The sequence below is a fragment of the Mya arenaria genome, chromosome 16, assembly GCF_026914265.1.
Source record: "Mya arenaria isolate MELC-2E11 chromosome 16, ASM2691426v1".
NCBI lineage: Eukaryota > Metazoa > Mollusca > Bivalvia > Myida > Myidae > Mya > Mya arenaria.
The window spans coordinates 13,884,780-13,898,521 of NC_069137.1; the positions used below are offsets into that span (position 1 = coordinate 13,884,780).

A 13,742-nucleotide genomic window follows, 5' to 3' on the forward strand; every position below is an offset into this window, starting at 1 on the left:
ACCGGACAGGTTGTGGCCTGTCATTAATTGTATATTATACTTCGTATATACTAAGTATATCACTATTCTGGTATCATGAGCAGTATTATCGTAGTTAATTGCTATGCATTATCGTGATTAATTAGCATGAGTGTGAGTGACCAAGATATGTATTGACGCGGAGACTGAGCTCTTTAGACGAATATAACAGTAACCGGAGGTTAGTGCTGGAGTATGAAAATCTGAACAGTGATATTTAAGTAGTTCAAGTTCAAAATACCTTGAGAATTCAATCAATATTAAGATGATAGAGGCAGGTGAATCCTACAGCAGTGATCGCTGAACTCATATTACCCCCGGGATTCAACCGCGCGATCCGTCTGAAACACATGGCCAACACAGGGTAATGATCATGCACGTTGAATGTGCATGTATAAAATTCACGGTTTATCCATACTCCTCTCGATTACTGGATCATTCCGAGATATTAATCTGAATTGAAGGTGGGTTGAAAACAGACTTTCGTATTTATTGGAAAGTAAGCAAGTGTAGAAAAAAATGTGGTGAATTTACTTGGATTAAGCTAAAACATTGTGTGAGTTCTGCCGAATGTCTTTCGATAAATGAGTGAGCGGAATTGTGGTGCATTCATTGGATAGCACGTGCGGAGTGCGGTGCTGACTCGTGCATATGACCGTGGAAGCGATAAGCGTGGCTATCAACAACAACCATCTTTGTTATCTGAAATAAAGACAATATTTCGAGAAAAATATTGAAAAAGGTAATTTCTTTAGATTTTTATATGATTCATAACAAATCCAATATCGCTAGATAACCCATTAGCTTCTGTAACCATAATATAAAACATACATCAATATAATTGTGTCTGATATCGATTACAAGGCGGCAAGTGATAATTATTAATATGATATATCAGTATACTTGTGAAACAATCACTTCACCCCTATAGAGAAATCAATGAGTTTTACAATGGGTCCTCGTTCAAATATACAGAATAATGCACAGCTGTCAATGAATACTGATGTATAGGAATGTGAAGGACAACCAGGACAATATAGGACAGTATAAATGACAGGACCGGTTTATACCGTGATGATGGCAGTACATTCTAGTACGGAACAGCATGTGACCTTACAGTACAGCACAGTATATGACAGGACCGGTTTATACCGTGCTGATGGCAGTACATTCTAGTACCGGACAGCATGTGACCTTACACTACCGTACAATACAGTACAGTATACGACAGGACCGGTGTATACCGTGCTACTGGCAGTACATTCTAGTACCGGGCAGCATGTGACCTTACACTACCGTACAATACAGTACAGTATATGGCAGGACCGGTTTATACCGTGCTACTGGCAGTACATTCTAGTACCGGGCAGCATGTGACCTTACACTACCGTACAATACAGTACAGTATATGGCAGGACCGGTTTATACCGTGCTACTGGCAGTACAATCTAGTACAGGGCAGCATGTGACCGTACACTACAGTACAATACAGTACAGTATATGGCAGGACCGGTTTATACCGTGCTACTGGCAGTACATTCTAGTACCGGGCAGCATGTGACCTTACACTACCGTACAATACAGTACAGTATATGGCAGGACCGGTTTATACCGTGCTACTGGCAGTACATTCTAGTACCGGGCAGCATGTGACCTTACACTACCGTACAATACAGTACAGTATATGGCAGGACCGGTTTATACCGTGCTACTGGCAGTACATTCTAGTACAGGGCAGCATGTGACCTTACACTACAGTACAATACAGTACAGTATACGACAGGACCGGTTTATACCGTGCTACTGGCAGTACATTCTAGTACAGGGCAGCATGTGACCTTACACTACAGTACAATACAGTACAGTATACGACAGGACCGGTGTATATCGTGATGATGGCAGTACATTCTAGTACCGGGGAGAATGTGACCTTACACTACAGTACAGTATATGACAGGACCGGTGTATACCGTGATGATGGCAGTACATTCTAGTACAGGGCAGCATGTGACCTTACACTACCGTACAATACAGTACAGTATACGACAGGACCGGTGTATACCGTGCTGATGGCAGTACATTCTAGTACAGGGCAGCATGTGACCTTACACTACCGTACAATACAGTACAGTATACGGCAGGACCTGTTTATACCGTGCTACTGGCAGTACATTCTAGTACAGGGCAGCATGTGACCTTACACTACAGTACAATACAGTACAGTATACGACAGGACCGGTGTATATCGTGCTGATGGCAGTACATTCTAGTACCGGGCAGAATGTGACCTTACACTACAGTACAGTGCAGTACAGTATATCACAGGACCGGTGTATACCGTGATGATGGCAGTACATTCTAGTACCGGGCAGCATGTGACCTTACACTACAGTACAGTGCAGTACAGTATATGACAGGACCGTTTTATACCGTGATGATGACAGTACATTCTAGTACCGGGCAGCATATGACCTTACACTACAGTACAGTGCAGTACAGTATATGACAGGACCGGTGTATACCGTGATGATGGCAGTACATTCTAGTACCGGGCAGCATGTGACCTTACACTACAGTACAATACAGGACAGTATACGACAGGACCGGTGTATACCGTGATGATGGCAGTACATTCTAGTGCCGGGCAGCATGTGACCTTACACTACAGTACAGTATATGACAGGACCGGTTTATACCGTGCTGATGGCAGTACATTCTAGTACAGGGCAGCATGTGACCTTACACTACCGTACAATACAGTACAGTATATGGCAGGACCTGTTTATACCGTGCTACTGGCAGTACATTCTAGTACAGGGCAGCATGTGACCTTACACTACAGTACAATACAGTACAGTATACGACAGGACCGGTGTATATCGTGATGATGGCAGTACATTCTAGTACCGGGCAGAATGTGACCTTACACTACAGTACAGTGCAGTACAGTATATGACAGGACCGGTGTATACCGTGATGATGGCAGTACATTCTAGTACCGGGCAGCATGTGACCTTACACTACAGTACAGTGCAGTACAGTATATGACAGGACCGTTTTATACCGTGATGATGACAGTACATTCTAGTACCGGGCAGCATATGACCTTACACTACAGTACAGTGCAGTACAGTATATGACAGGACCGGTGTATACCGTGATGATGGCAGTACATTCTAGTACCGGGCAGCATATGACCTTACACTACAGTACAATACAGGACAGTATACGACAGGACCGGTGTATACCGTGATGATGGCAGTACATTCTAGTGCCGGGCAGCATGTGACCTTACACTACAGTACAGTATATGACAGGACCGGTGTATACCGTGATGATGGCAGACCATTCTAGTACCGGGCAGCATGTGACCTTACACTACAGTACCATACAGGACAGTATACGACAGGACCGGTGTATACCGTGATGATGGCAATACATTCTAATACAGGGCAGCATGTGACCTTGCACTACAGTACAATACAGGACAGTATACGACAGGACCGGTGTATACCGTGATGATGGCAGTACATTCTAGTACCGGGCAGAATGTGACCTTACACTACAGGACAGTATACGACAGGACCGGTGTATACCGTGATGATGGCAGTACATTCTAGTACCGGGCAGCATGTGACCTTACACTACAGTACAGTGCAGTACAGTATAAGACAGGACCGGTGTATACCGTGCTGATGGCAGTACATTCTAGTACCGGGCAGCATGTGACCTTACACTACAGTACAATACAGGACAGTATACGACAGGACCGGTGTATACCGTGATGATGGCAGTACATTCTAGTGCCGGGCAGCATGTGACCTTACACTACAGTACAGTGCAGTACAGTATATGACAGGACCGGTGTATACCGTGATGATGGCAGACCATTCTAGTACCGGGCAGCATGTGACCTTACACTACAGTACCATACAGGACAGTATACGACAGGACCGGTGTATACCGTGATGATGGCAATACATTCTAGTACAGGGCAGCATGTGACCTTGCACTACAGTACAATACAGGACAGTATACGACAGGACCGGTGTATACCGTGATGATGGCAGTACATTCTAGTACCGGGCAGCATGTGACCTTGCACAACAGTACAATACAGGACAGTATACGACAGGACCGGTGTATACCGTGATGATGGCAGTACATTCTAGTACCGGGCAGCATGTGACCTTACACTACAGTACAATACAGGACAATATACGACAGGACCGGTGTATACCGTGATGATTGCAGTACATTCTAGTACCGGGCAGCATGTTACCTTACACTACAGTACCATACAGTACAGTATACGACAGGACCGGTGTATACCGTGATGATGGCAGTACATTCTAGTACCGGGCAGCATATGACCTTACACTACAGTACAATACAGGACAGTATACGACAGGACCGGTGTATACCGTGATGATGGCAGTACATTCTAATACCGGGCAGCATGTGACCTTACACTACAGTACAGTGCAGTACAGTATACGGCAGGACCGGTGTATACCGTGATGATGGCAGTACATTCTAGTACCGGGCAGCATGTGACCTTACACTACAGTACAGTGCAGTACAGCAAAGTGATAGCACATGATGTCACTCTACAGATCATGACATCATATGACCCTAGACCGTACAGTACAGTTCAACATAGCACATGACAGTACACTACACCACAGGACACCATATGGCTCCACACTGCAGTACAGTACGGTAAAATAAAGAACATGACAGTACCCAACAGTACAGAACGATCTATGACACTAGACTGAATAACGTATCACTAGGAACGGTAATTGTCACTGTGAACAGCCATTATCATCGTGAGCGTTTCACTAGGAACGGTAATTATCACTGTGAACAGCTATTATCACTGTGAACTTATCACTATGAACGGTAATTATCACTGTGAACTTATCACTATGAACGGTGATTATCACCGTGAACGTATCATTAGGAACGGTAATTATCACTGTGAATAGCCATTATCACTGTGAACGTATCACTAGGAACGGGAATTATCACTGTGAATGTATCACTAGGAACGGTAATAATCACTGTGAACGTATCACTAGGAACGGTAATTATCACTGTGAACAGCCATTATCACTGTGAACGTTTTACTAGGAACGGTAATTATCACTGTGAACGTATCAATAGGAACGGTAATTTTCACTGTGAACAGCCATTATCACTGTGAACGTATCACTTAGAACGGTAATTATTACTGTGAACAGCCATTATCATTGGGAACAACCGTTATAACTGTGAACGTATCCTTTTGAACGTTAATTATCAATGTGAAAAAACGATTATCACTGTGAGCGTATCACTATCAATGGTAATTGTCACTGTTAACAGCCATTATCAATGTGGACGTATCACTTTGAACGGCAGTTATCAATGTGAACAGCAATTATCACTGTATACTGCCATTATCACTGTGAACGTATCATTTTGAACGGTATTTTTATCACTGTGAACAGGCATTATCACTGTGAACGTATTACTATAAATGGTAATTATCACTGTGAAGAGCCATTATCACTGTGAACGTATCACTATGAACGGTAATTATCATTGTGAACAGCAATTATCACTGCGAACTTATCACTAGGAACGGTAATTATCACTGTAAACGTATCACTAGGAACGTTAATTATCACTGTGAACAGCCATTATTACTGTGAACGTATCATTTGGAACGGTAATTATCACTGTGAACAGTCATTATCAGTGTGAACATAATCATTATCACTGCGAATGTTATCATTATCACTGTGAGCATTATCAGTGCATACAGGCATTATCACTGAGAACCTTATCACTGTGTACAGGCATTATCGCTTTGAACCGTATCCTTGTGAACCCTCACTATCACCAAAGTTATAAACTATCGGCATCTCACTCACAGATATCGTGAGGAGGTTGTCGATCTGATGCATGCAGTGGATATCTAACGGAAAAAAGATCCTAATATACTTGCAATGCGTTAGGAATGTGGTCTACATTGAAATAACCGGTTTTAATATCCGCGATACCCTATAACCCTATAATTATTTAAAAAAAAAAATTAAGATATGCAAATGACAAATTACATGAATAGCTTTTAGTAAAGAATTCACATTCAACACATCGAATTACATATTGTCAGTGTATTTACGACTAAAGAGTAGTAAACGATCAAGGTAAACATCTAAGTGGATAGAGGAAGTTCAAACGGTACCAAATGCAGGGCTCTTTCTATCCATTTTGGGGAAAACACCATAGACAAATTGGGAAATTTTGCGACGTAAAATTAACAGAAGCGGGAAGAAATGTGAGGCCTTTTTGACAATTTGGGACAAATACTTGAGAAAAAAAATCAAGTCGTGTAATAATTGGCATTATAGGGAATAAGGATACCCAACAAAATCATCATTATGGGCAACATTTCTCTTATATTAGTGTATAGAGCCATGAATTTTCCCAAAAGTGCTAATAAATGCATTTATAATTGTAAATGAACAATTGTTCCGAATGAATTGTCCCCGCGCTAGGAGTAAGTCTAGAAGACCGGCTTTCGTGAAAGTGATTTCATCTCATTTGGGATTTTTTTTATGGAAATTGGGAATAATACACATATTTGGCATGGAGAATGGGTCAGATATTCTGACCCGTGAGATGGGCAGTAAAAAGGCCTTAAATGTAATCAAAAAATAGGAAAATCGGTAAAATATTTCCCAAATATCTGGACACGAAATGTCCTAAGTTTTAATATAGCTGAAAAATCATGCTAAATTTTCATTCTCATCAAACGCTCGTCGATTTAAGTTTTAGGAGCGTATACACAACGGTTTTCATCTCCAGCGGTGAACAACTTTTTTATGCAAAAAACTTGACCATTTTGAGTCAGGTAAAATGCAGACTCGCATTGTTCTCTGCAAAATTGGTAAATATGCTTTTGTCCGACTTTTTGTCAACTTCATTGTAGGTTGCATCATACTATTACTGTTGATGAAAATGAAGGCATAGTTTCTCATGGGTACTGGATTAACTCCCTTCGATTTATAATCAATGGAATGTTAACAAACGCTTGCATACATGTATGTTTTTTATCAAACTATTTTCAATTTTCTGCATGAAGTAATACTCAATCTCAATGGTATATGTTGCTTCACTGGTCAGCAAAGTTGCAGACTTTGGATTATGCCGATTGTGTGAATATTGTCCCAAGCTGCATTAAGAATATTTTCATATTTAGAAGAAATATGAATTTGGGGTTATTACTCTAAGAACAGAACAGTATAAATGTTAAGCCGACTATAAATTGCTTCTTGAAGATTAAAATTGCAGAACAAAAGTGTATGCTCACATGTTGTATATGATCAACTAAAATTCCAAACATGGCGATTTTTAAAATGCCCCCCCCCCCACACACACACACACTTAAAACTTATAAAAAAAACGCGTTAAAAGAATGCAAATATGCAATATTTATATTAATGAATTGCAATTAAATGTATAAGCCATAGAGATGCACAATTTAATTACATTGTTATATATTGTCGCTGTAAATCACATAGTTGTAATTATTTATCCGTGTCTAAAAATGTTTCGTAATGATTATCTTTAAAACCGTCGATTTAGAACATTTAAGAGCCTTGTCATTGAAGACTTCGACTTTACAAAGTGCGTTCGCAAAAGACAAAAACTAACACGTTTCAAAACTTAATATTCCATTTAATATCGACAGAGTGGGGTGGTCCCTTTCAAAAGTTTTGGTGTGTTAAAGCTGAACTCTCACAGAGTGAACGTTTTGACAACTTTGATTTATTTTTTGTCTTAGAAAGAGCCAAAATTGCGAAAATCCATTGAAACCAGTTATATAAGACTGCTGACAAAAATTAGATCGCTGATTTTTATAATTAAGTTAAAAAATTGATGTTTATGGAATTTTCGTAAACCGTTAGTAACGGTTTAAGCCATAAAACATTAATTTTCGAACGGGAATATGAAAATATACGATCTGATCTTTGTCAGCAACCTTTTATCATTGGTTTACAGATATGTACGCAAAAAAATTCTTTCCAAGACAAAAATAAAAAAAAGTTGTTAAAATGGTATAGCTAATGAGAGTGTAGCTTTAAGGAGTTGGTGAGTAAATAGAACAAAGAAATCTTTAGCCGAAGATTTGTTGAAATTCCGTTCACATTAAAACAGAAAAGTCTTTCCACAATTTGAGTACACTATTGGGCCAAAATGTTGCAGATTTTTAAGCCAACAATATCAGATGGCTTCTTGATAATATATTTGCAAATAAATTAAATATTGAAAACTAGAGACTTAAGTTCACAAATACGTAAATATCTTAGTTCGTAAATTAAAATCAACACGAAACAACAAAAAAGGGCATTATTTTTTTTAGATCTTCTGCTTTTGAATGCAAATGTAATTTGAACCGATTTCTGTTCAACCTCAAGCAATCCTCTTCAAACAGACTGACTTGTATGAAATGATGTATACTGAGCTCGCTAGTTGTTGAAAATTAAAAATTCTAAAATAAATACGTTTTTCGTCATTTCAAATGTTCGATCTTAGAGCTGCACTCTCACGGATGGAACAATTTGACTTTTTTATGTTTTGTCTTAGAACGAGCCAAATTATGCGACAATGCATGGAAACCAGTCAGTGATTTAAAACTGCTGACAAAAAATTAGATTGCGGATTCTGATACTTAATTTAAAAAAAGATGTTTTATTCATTTTTCTTAAACCGTTGGTAACGCTTTTAGCCATAAAACCTAAATTTTCGAACGAAAATATTATGAAAACTGTGATCTAATCTTTTGTCAGCATTGTTATATCATTGGTTTGCTGATATTTATTCAAAAATTGGTTCATTCCGAGACAAAAAATAAAAAAAGTAGTCAAAACGGTAAATCAGTGAGAGTGCAGCTTTAATCCGTGAAGAAGGTAGTTCCGATCATACTTGATACGGATGTTTTTTATATGTATACATGCGCGTAGCTGCGTATACGCCGAGTACGTGGCTGAATCCATATGATTATGGCAAAGAAATAAAATAATATTAGCCAAAGGTGCCGTATTCGTACTTGACTACAAGGTCCTAAAACTGTCCATTTTCCAGTATTTAACAAGATACAAACAAACGTAGCCTACGAATTTGAGGACGAGTTATTAAATACTCATTAAAAGTGCCCTACGGTTTGTAATGACGGTATAAGACAAAGATTCCACGCGATGTCAATGCGGCACCTCAGAATGAACCAGATTGCACCATGGTTTTCAAAACTTTCCGAGGAGGCATGTCCCCGGCGCCATCGCACAGTTTTGAATCCACGTGAATAGAGGGCTAGCTACGCCACTGTTAAACCCTATATATATACATAGTTGTATTAGTCATAATATTGTCTATGTGCGAACGAAATTCTATTCGTAAAACTTGTGTGAAGTCGATCCCGCTAATAAACATCACGGTTTTCATTGAAGTCAATACATAGTAGGCATATTGGTATTGAAATAAACGTACTATAGTCATTTAAACATGCACTGACTTACTCCTTAATCAGCAGTTCACATTTCATACAGTCGTGTTAATTTACCGAAAAGGATAAATCGACATCGAAAACAATGGTTCTTATGAAGGATATCGTGTTTAATTTGAAAGAAATGTGCACAAAACATATTTCTATACCTTATGAGACGATAGAGGCTCATTGTGAACCTTTTAATCGTTTTCGGCTATGAAATACACGGTTACAATCTTGTTATCAGTAGTTAATATTTTCCATAAATGCATTATTTAGTAAGTAATTAAAGGTGTATCACTCAAAATTTATGTGTGTTATACATGTGCGTATTGATTTAAAATACTAGTATCACTTTAAACCGTTTCATTTAATATGTGTACACCAACATTATATAAAACTCAGTATCAACTCTATCACCTCGGGCATCATCATTTATAAACAACAAGGAAGAAAAACAAATCAGCTGTCAGCAAACACGATGATGGGCGTAATTATCTAATTATCCTATAACCAACGTTAAATAAACCACTTAAGTTGAAGTGCAGGTACTTTCATGTTTAGTTCATACCTTAACTCGATAATCGTTGATAAAAAGCTTCTGTCTGGTTATGAGGTCATTTTTTACGACAAAAATAAACCGGACAGGTTGTGGCCTGTCATTAATTGTATATTATACTTCGTATATACTAAGTATATCAGTATTCTGGTATCATGAGCAGTATTATCGTAGTTAATTGCTATGCATTATCGTAATTAATTAGCATTAGTGTGAGTGACCAAGATATGTATTGACGCGGAGACTGAGCTCTTTAGACGAATAAAACAGTAGCCGGAGGTTAGTGCTGGAGTATGAAAATCTTAACAGTGATATTTAAGTAGGTCAAGTTCAAAATACCTTGAGAATTCAATCAATATTGAGATGATAGAGGCAGGTGAATCCTACAGCAGTGATCGCTGAACTCATATTACCCCCGGGATTCAACCGCGCGATCCGCCTGAAACACATGGCCAACACAGGGTAATAATCATGCACGTTAAATGTGCATGTATAAAATTCACGGTTTATCCATACTCTTCTCGATTACTGGATAATTCCTAGATGTTAATCTGAATTGAAGGTGGGTTGAAAACAGACTTTCGTATTTATTGGAAAGTAAGCAGGTGTAGAAAAAAATGTGGTGAATTTACTTGGATTAAGCTAAAACATTGTGTGAGTTCTGCCGAATGTCTTTCGATAAATGAGTGAGCGGAATTGTGGTGCATTCATTGGATAGCACGTGCGGAGTGCGGTGCTGACTCGTGCATATGACCGTGGAAGCGATAAGCGTGGCTATCAACAACAACCATCTTTGTTATCTGAAATAAAGACAATATTTCGAGAAAAATATTGAAAAAGGTAATTTCTTTAGATTTTTATATGATTCATAACAAATCCAATATCGCTAGATAACCCATTAGCTTCTGTAACCATAATATAAAACATACATCAATATAATTGTGTCTGATATCGATTACAAGGCGGCAAGTGATAATTATTAATATGATATATCAGTATACTTGTGAAACAATCACTTCACCCCTATAGAGAAATCAATGAGTTTTACAACTGGGTCCTCGTTTAAATATACAGAATAATGCACAGCTGTCAATGAATACTGATGTATAGGAATGTGAATGACAACCAGGACAATATAGGACAGTATAAATGACAGGACCGGTTTATACCGTGATGATGGCAGTACATTCTAGTACGGAACAGCATGTGACCTTACAATACAGCACAGTATATGACAGGACCGGTTTATACCGTCATAAAAAGCAGTACATTATAGAACAGGGCAGCATGTGACCTTACACAGCAGCACAATACAGAACAGTATATGACAGGACCGGTTTATACCGTATTTATGGCAATACTTTATAGTACAGGGTAGCATGTGACCTTAAACTGCATCATAAGACCCATCACTGAAGTACAGTACAGTACAGTACAGTACAGTACAGTACAGTACAGTACAGTACAGTACAGTACAGTACAGTACAGTACAGTACAGTACAGTACAGTACAGTGTAGTACAGTACAGTACAGTACAGTACAGTACAGTACAGTACAACATAGCACAGCACAGCACAGTACAACATAGCACGTGGCAGTACACTACAGTACAGGACATCATTTGACCTCACACTGCATTACAGTACGGTACAACATAGCAGGTGACACTACCCTACAGTACAAGCCATCATATGACCCCACACTGCAGTACAGTACGGTACAACATAGCACGTGACAGTACACTATAGTACTGGACATCATATGACCCACACTGTAGTACAGTACAGTACAACATAGCACAGCACAGCACAGTACAACATAGCACGTGGCAGTACACTACAGTACAGGACATCATTTGACCTCACACTGCATTACAGTACGGTACAACATAGCAGGTGACACTACCCTACAGTACAAGCCATCATATGACCCCACACTGCAGTACAGTACGGTACAACATAGCACGTGACAGTACACTACAGTACAAGCCATCATATGACCCCACACTGCAGTACAGTACGGTACAACATAGCACGTGACAGTACACTATAGTACTGGACATCATATGACCCACACTGTAGTACAGTACGGTACAACATAGCACGTGACAGTACACTACAGTACAAGCCATCATATGACCCCACACTGCAGTACAATACGGTACAACACGGCACATGACAGTACACTACTGTACAGGCCACCATATAACCCCACACTGCAGTACAGTACGGTACAACATAGCACGTGACAGTACACTATAGTACTGGACATCATATGACCCCACACTGCAGTACAGTACGGTACAACATAGCACGTGACAGTACACTATAGTACTGGACATCATATGACCCCACACTGCAGTACAGTACGGTACAACATAGAACGTGACACTACCCTACAGTACAAGCCATCATATGACCCCACACTGCAGTACAGTACGGTACAACATAGAACGTGACACTACCCTACAGTACAAGCCATCATATGACCCCACACTGCAGTACAGTACGGTACAACATAGCACGTGACAGTACACTATAGTACTGGACATCATATGACCCCACACTGTAGTACAGTACGGTACAACATAGCACGTGACAGTACACTACAGTACAAGCCATCATATGACCCCACACTGCAGTACAGTACGGTACAACATAGAACGTGACACTACCCTACAGTACAAGCCATCATATGACCCCACACTGTAGTACAGTACGGTACAACATAGAACGTGACACTACCCTACAGTACAAGCCATCATATGACCCCACACTGTAGTACAGTACGGTACAACATAGAACGTGACACTACCCTACAGTACAAGCCATCATATGACCCCACACTGCAGTACAGTACGGTACAACATAGCACGTGACAGTACACTATAGTACTGGACATCATATGACCCCACACTGCAGTACAGTACGGTACAACATAGCACGTGACAGTACACTACAGTACAAGCCATCATATGACCCCACACTGCAGTACAGTACGGTACAACATAGCACGTGACAGTACACTATAGTACTGGACATCATATGACCCACACTGTAGTACAGTACGGTACAACATAGCACGTGACAGTACACTACAGTACAAGCCATCATATGACCCCACACTGCAGTACAATACGGTACAACACGGCACATGACAGTACACTACTGTACAGGCCACCATATAACCCCACACTGCAGTACAGTACGGTACAACATAGCACGTGACAGTACACTATAGTACTGGACATCATATGACCCCACACTGCAGTACAGTACGGTACAACATAGCACGTGACAGTACACTATAGTACTGGACATCATATGACCCCACACTGCAGTACAGTACGGTACAACATAGAACGTGACACTACCCTACAGTACAAGCCATCATATGACCCCACACTGCAGTACAGTACGGTACAACATAGAACGTGACACTACCCTACAGTACAAGCCATCATATGACCCCACACTGTAGTACAGTACGGTACAACATAGAACGTGACACTACCCTACAGTACAAGCCATCATATGACCCCACACTGCAGTACAGTACGGTACAACATAGAACGTGACACTACCCTACAGTACAAGCCATCATATGACCCCACACTGCAGTACAGTA

At 40.0% G+C, this 13,742-nt stretch overlaps 1 protein-coding gene across 1 annotated transcript in view; it reads left to right on the top strand.

Annotated features, from left to right (window-relative positions):
• Nucleotides 1-10,214: 10,214 nt before the first annotated feature.
• The window catches only part of LOC128221074 (carboxypeptidase M-like), a 30,632-nt gene continuing 27,104 nt past the window's right edge, over nt 10,215-13,742 (top strand). Inside the window, exon 1 of the mRNA XM_052929514.1 lies at nt 10,215-10,955. The gene's annotated coding sequence lies outside the window, so the exon portion shown is untranslated. The remainder of the gene's footprint in view (nt 10,956-13,742) is intronic.